General features: G+C 40.1%; 1 pseudogene; it reads left to right on the top strand.

Moving 5' to 3' along the window:
- The first annotated feature begins 1,601 nt into the window (after positions 1–1,601).
- On the top strand, positions 1,602–3,003 carry LOC105295520 (annotated as a pseudogene).
- Positions 3,004–5,563: the final 2,560 nt, after the last annotated feature.

The raw sequence follows: 5,563 nt of genomic DNA on the forward strand, positions 1-5,563 counted from the left end.
ACACAACTCTTTTTTAAATAGTATGTTACTGTCTATTTATTTTTAATCTGTTATTTAGTTCTTTAAAAAAATAAATCTGACACCATTTAGTTTTTGCTAAGAACAATTTATTTATGGATGTTTTCTAGTCTTATTTTCTCACTTCAATATTTTTCTGTAACATAGAAAACTAGAATAGACAAACTAGATGTGTCCAGACAATATATCTTGACAACTCATACATTTGTCTAAGATATATCTGTACAAACTAGAATACAGCTAGACAAACTAGACATATTTACAAAATATACCTGGACACCTTATGTATTAATCTTTACTTCAGACAGTTTAAGTGGATTTCTTTTCCACATTGAAAGAAATTCTTAAGATCTCAATATCTTTCTCTTATTTGTTTTTAAATTGCCCTGTCACACTAAAAATAACTTTACTTATGTTTTGCCCAAATATAATGAAATTGTTAAGAGTAGTTAACCTTAGTTCTGAGGAACTAAAGAAGAGGACAGTTGGAGGATGATGAGACTCTCATTTTTTACCCTTTATACTTTAGGATTGATCGAATTTATTATTAATATGTATAAATTTGTTTTCTTGAAGACAAGTACAAACCCTGCTATTAAAAAAAAAAAACAAAGAAACAGAATTTGCACACAGATGTTTATAGCAGTTTTATTTGTTAATTGCCCAAACTTGGAAGCAATGATGTCCTAAAGTAAACTATAAGACATCTAAACAATGGAATATTACTCAGTGCTAAATACAAGTGAGCTACCAAGCCATGAAAATACATGCAGGAAATTTAAATATATATTATTAAATGAAAGAAGCCAATCTGAAAAGGTTACATGCTATATGATTCCAACTATTTGACATTCTGGAAAAGGCAAAACTGTGGAGACAGTAAAAAGATCAGTAGTTGCCAGAGGTTGCAGTTGGGGATGGGAGGATGAATAGGCAGAACACAAGGATTTTCAGACAGTGAACCCATTCTGTATAATACTATAATGATGGATAAATGTCATTATACATTTATTCAAACTCAAAGAATGACTTATTTCACTTAGCATATTACCCTTGAGAGAAATAAGTCAGACAAAGAAAAACAAATGACATATTTCACTTATATGTGAAATCTAAAGAACAAACTAAACGAAGAAACAAAACAGAAACAAATTCATAGATACAGAAAACATTTTCATGGTTGCCAGATGGGAGGAACGTTGGGGGAATGGATATAAAAAGGGAAAAGATTAAAGAGTACAAATTGATAGTTATAAAATAATCATGAATATGTAAAGTATAGCATAAGGAGTATAGTAATAATATTGTAATAACTATGGATGGTGTCAAATGGGTACAGGATTTATTGGTGTGATCACTTTGCACGTTATATAAATGTCTAATCACTATGTTATATACCTGAAATTAATATAATTTCATATGTCAACTGTAATTACAAAATTAAAAAATTAAAAAAAAAAAAACTCATAGAAAGTACAACACTAAAAGTAAACTCTAAGGTAAACTATGGACTGCCATTAGTGGGCGTCAAGGCTCCAGAACGTGACTGGAGCAGTAATGCCAGCCAGCTTGGCCCCGGCAGGACTCTCCAAGGTCTGCGGTCCGGTTGAAAGATGTCAGCCCTCATTACCCAGTTTAAGTATGTTGATGAAAATCAGGATCTCTACATTAAGAAACTTGCGGAATGAATGGCCATCCAGAGTGTGTATCCCCGAGGCCCCGAGAAGAGAGGGGAGATCAGAAGGATAGTGGAAGTCACAGCTGGGTACATCAAGCCCCTGGGCGGCTCTGTGGAACTGGTGGATATGGGAAAACAGAAGCTCCCTGAAGGCTCAGAGATACCACTTCCTCCCATTTTACTTGGCAAACTGGGCTCCGACCCCCAGAAGAAAACGGTGTGTGTGTGTGGACATCTGGATGTTGCAGCCGGCAGCCCTGGAAGACGGCTGGGACAGCGAGCCCTTTACCTTGGTGGAGCGAGACGGCAAATTGTATTCGAGAGGTACAAGGGCTGATAAGGGGCCGGTGGCCGGCTGGATGAACGCCCTGGAAGCCTTCCAGGAAACAAGTCGGGAAGTGCCTGTCAACATTCGCATCTGTCTGGAAGGCATGGAGGAGCGGGGCTCCGAAGGCCTAGATGAACTGATTTTTGCCCGAAAAGACACATTCTAAAGACGTGGACTACTTCTGCATCTCTGACAACTACTGGCTGGAAGAGAAGAAGCCGTGCATCACATACGGTCTCAGGGGCATTTGCTACTTCCTCATCGAGGTGGAATGTAGTGACAGAGACCTGCACTCACGTGTATGGGGGCTCGATGCACGAGGCCATGACAGACCTCATCCCTGGCCTCCACGGGGCCGAGGCCCCCATGACGGAGGAGGAACTGGAGCTGTACTACGAGATAAACTTTGACCCGCAGAATACACCAAGGACGTGGGGGCAGAGACTCTGCCGCACGACTGCAAGAAGGACATCCCGATGCACAGGTGGCGGTACCCGTCCCTGTCCCTCCAGGGGATTGAAGGCGCCTTCTCCAGGGCAGGGGCCAAGACAGTGATTCCGAGGAAGATGCTGGGCAATTTCTCCATCAGGATCGTATCGAACATGACTCCGGAGGCCATGAGCGAGCAGATCACAAGCTACCTAAGAAGTTTGCTGAGCTGCGCAGCCCCAAGTTCCAAGTGTACATGGGCCATGGTGGGAAGCCCTGGGTGTCCGACTTCAACCACCTCACTACATGGCTGGGAAGAAAGTGCTGAAAACAGTTTTTGGTGTGGAGCCGGACTTAACCAGGGAAGTGACAGTATTCCTGTGACTTTGACTTTCAGGAGGCCACAGGCAAGAATGTCATGCTGTTGCCTATGGGGTCAGCCGAAGACGGCGCCCACTCCCAGAATGAAAAGCTCAACAGGCATAACTACGTAGAAGGAACCAAAATACTGGCTGTGTACCTATATGAAATGGCTCAGCTGAAGAACTGAGGGCCCCGCGTCCCGGGGAGCGCCACCGAAAGAACCCCGCCCTCCACCCTCGTCTTCTTCTGGTCGCTCAGGAAGGCAGTTGTCTGTCCCCTTTCCCTCCTGTCAGGCCGCGCACAGACTTCTCATAGTGGACACGGGGACATCCACCTGTCTTGAGGGAGTTACCTCCAGGAGGCAATTTCACATGTTCAGCCCTGGAGTCTTATAAATGACCCTGAATGACAGCTGAACTCTCAGGGGGCAGCATAACTTGTTCTCCACAAAATAGGCACAGCCTAACGACGTGAGCTCTTCCGTAGAAAGTTCTGGTTGACGTTCACTTGGGCTAAACAGAGGCCTTGGCATGTCCTGGTCCCATCTCTGCCTCCTGATTCAAGGTCAAGAACAGTTGGACATATAGTTGGGCAGCTGATGCCTGGGTGGGGAGAGGGGAGAGGGGAGAGGGACCGCCCTGCTGGTCCCTCACCATTGCAGCCGTTCCAGTCTTCTCTGAAAACCGTAGCCATTACTGACACCTCCCGTCATCTTGTTAACCCACAAGCCTGAACCTAACTGGAGGATTATTTGATCTGTGTGTGCTGATGAATGAAAGGTACCAGTGGGAGGCGAGCAGAGGCGGGGCGGAGGGCATCTCTGGTGGAGATATTGATAATAGGGAAACTATGCATGTGTGGAGGCAAGGAGCATGTGAAAAATCTGTACCTTCCTCTCAATTTTGCAGTCAACCTAAATTACTCTTAAAAAAAAAGAAAAATAGCTTCAAAAGAAGAGATTTATATGATGTAAAAAATTTAATCAGCCTAAATATAAAATAACTTTTTAAAGATGTTAAAGACTAAAAAGCAATCTGACTTAGTGAAAAATCATAAATTTAAATTCTCTTGGAATGTCATCTACAAGGACATGCATTTTTCTCAACTACACAATGATTAAATCCCCAAAGGGGCGGGGAATCCTTTACTTGCGCTAATTCTCATTGGAATGTATGAAAGTACATTATGAGGACTTCATGGTGATTTTGTGACAATAATGATGGTAAAATCAAATGAAATTCAAGATCGTTCCAATAAAACAGTAAATCTGGCTTCTGTACAGAAAACAAATGTATCTGCAACTAGAAAACTTTTTCAAACATAGAATTGGACCCTGATGTACAATTATGACTGATAAGATAAACTGTAGACACAATGGTTTTTTGCAGATATGGAAAATATTTTGCATCTCTGAAATTCATATCTGAATTAGAATGTGTCATGTATGTTGACATGTTGAATTAAAAGGAGGCTAATATTTTTTAATATTCTATGTTTTATACTCTGCTATAATTTTAATCCTGAGTAATCATTTCAGAGGGCATTAAAATTCTCTGAGCAATGTAACACTTTGTATTCAGTTTTTCTCCACTGCAAAATGAAATACTGAAAATTATTTAAATTATAATTAGTGTTATGACTGCACGTAATATTTCAAATTCTTTTACTTTAAGTAAATGTGGCTTAGAATTTATGTTGCAAGCCTTGCCCAGTTCTATTCCTGTAATCATGAACTTTACTATTTGCTATAATGTACCCTAAACCTATCTACTCATGCTTCGTCATTGCATAAAACTCCATAGGTAAGAATTGTCAGAGTATGAATACTAGCCTCTTCTCAGAGCCCCTCAATGTGTGATTTACAATCTGTCTATTTACTCTTTAGAGAACATTTTCTGCTCTTCCTAACACTGGTTCTTCCTTTAGCAAGTATTAAATCATCTCAACCCTCTCTGGTTCGCTGGAGATATCCTAAGGGACTATCATGTTGACTAGAAAGCATTAGGTTAATGTTTATGCAAATGCTCAAAGCTAGGGTTAAAATTGTGTGTGTGTGTGTGTGTGTGTGTGTGTGTGTGTGTGTGTAGTGTGTGTGGTTTTAAGACAAAGTTCTGATGAAGAGAATAAAGAGAGAAAATAAGTTATTGAATTATGTTGATAATTTATAATCTTTATAAGTGCTACCTAGAAGTGAAAAAAAATTTAAGTTATAAGTATTCTTAAAAGAGTAGTTTTACAGGACCAAATATGAAGGGGGGAAATTTATAGAGCTATTATGATAATATGAAGATATGAAATTAAGGAAGCATGTAAGCTTGATAGAAAGAATTTAATAATGGCTTGCAGTTACTGGTTTTTAACCAATTAAAACTAGGAGACAAATGTGGTTACTCAAATTGGACCAGGTGAATGAACCTTTATTCATTCACTTAACAAATATTTGTTAAGAATCCCTAGCAGCAAAAGTAAATAAACAAGACAGTTACTGTACTTGCACGTGAAGAGCTTGGCATCTAGGACTGCCGTGAGGCTACTGTGCTAAGCTAATAATGTCATTGCGAGCAAGTGACTGCTTGCATTTATGTGATTCATTTCCAAGACCTTGTGGTAATCTCTGTTCATTAGTAAAGGAACACCTTTTAGGAAAAAAGAAAAGAAGTCTTTTAAAACAGAAGCTACGGGAAAATTCTGAGTGGAAATCTTTCACTTTCACTTGGATTCATCTCCAAGGATGTCCCCTGTTACTG

Source organism: Pteropus vampyrus, unplaced genomic scaffold, assembly GCF_000151845.1.
Source record: "Pteropus vampyrus isolate Shadow unplaced genomic scaffold, Pvam_2.0 Scaffold107, whole genome shotgun sequence".
In the NCBI taxonomy this organism is placed as follows: domain Eukaryota; kingdom Metazoa; phylum Chordata; class Mammalia; order Chiroptera; family Pteropodidae; genus Pteropus; species Pteropus vampyrus.